Genomic DNA, 1,282 nt, shown 5'->3' on the forward strand with positions numbered 1-1,282 from the left:
GTTCGCTCAGCCCCTACTGCTTTCAGGAGAATCCTAGAAAGAGTGTTTTTATTGCATCAATGTGAAGTTGTTCCACCCCAGTCACTGTCAAATAAAAGTTATGAACCAAAGTTGTTGTCTGCAACCAGAAGCAATGGTGAACTGAATGTCTAGATTTTTTAATGCCCCCGACAGCTTGGAGGACTTACTTGAGACCCAGAGGTACAAGTGCTTGACATAATCACACTGGGTAGATTGGTAATAACTTATGATTTGCTTCCCTGCTCTTCTATTTAAATGTCTTTTTGGAATAAGTCTTTGTAAATGATTTTAAATAAAACACAAGGGATGAAGGACTCTCTCATTTCCTACCAGCTGTACTGCTTTTGGACTTCCCTGAAACTAACATTTTCCAGGCCTGGCCTCATATCTTCTTCTTTCTCCCACTCTCTCCTTTTTCAGCTCCCTTTTGTGTCCTTTTCTTCCCTTATTGGATTGTAAACTCTTTGAGGGCAGGGGCTGTCTGTTTTTATTTATATTTGTATCTCTAATCCTTAGCACAGTGCCAGGTACACAGTAGGCACTTAATAAAAATTTATTGTTCAGTTGAGTGAGTGGGAGTGGCCAATGGGTGAGTTGGATCAGAATGTGATGGAGCATACAAGCCATGAGTTCGGGAAGACACAGATGTACCTCCTAGACTGAAATAATTTAACCTTGACCACAAAGGGGCAGAACGAAGGGGTGACTGACAGCCAGCTTTTCAGAATACCTGAAAGAGGCCCAGGGAGCTTGGCCTTTAGCACAGAGTGCCCTCCGGTGGTGGATGGCACACATGTAATATTCTAGGTATTTTGCAGGTAAAAAATCAGAAGTATATTTAAAATCCAATTAAAGAAGGACATTCAAAGAAATATGGAAAGAGCACAAGGGGTAGGATGTTGCAAAGAAAAAGACTTTTTATGGTTACCTTCTTGAAAGAAAAAAAGCAAGTGAAAAAGAGGAAGGTAATGGATTTCAATAAAAGCAGACCTAAAGAGACTTGTGGCTAAGCATGTCAATCAGGAAGAGTGAATAGCCAGGACCATTTACTGGTAGCCACAAGCTACTAGGGATTGATGCTGTTGCTTAAAAATGCAGAGAACAAACAGAAGGGAATAAATGTAAAATGAAATTGAGATAATGACTCCTCCTTTTTCAAACATTACACAGTAAGAGCACCAAAGAAGCAAGCACCTATAAGAGTAATCTCAGAAGAAAGTCTTAACGAATAAGAAAGGAGAGAGGGGCCAAAGATTCTTGA

This window comes from Phascolarctos cinereus, unplaced genomic scaffold, assembly GCF_003287225.1.
Source record: "Phascolarctos cinereus isolate Bilbo 61053 unplaced genomic scaffold, phaCin_HiC Scaffold_4;HRSCAF=312, whole genome shotgun sequence".
In the NCBI taxonomy this organism is placed as follows: Eukaryota; Metazoa; Chordata; class Mammalia; order Diprotodontia; family Phascolarctidae; genus Phascolarctos; species Phascolarctos cinereus.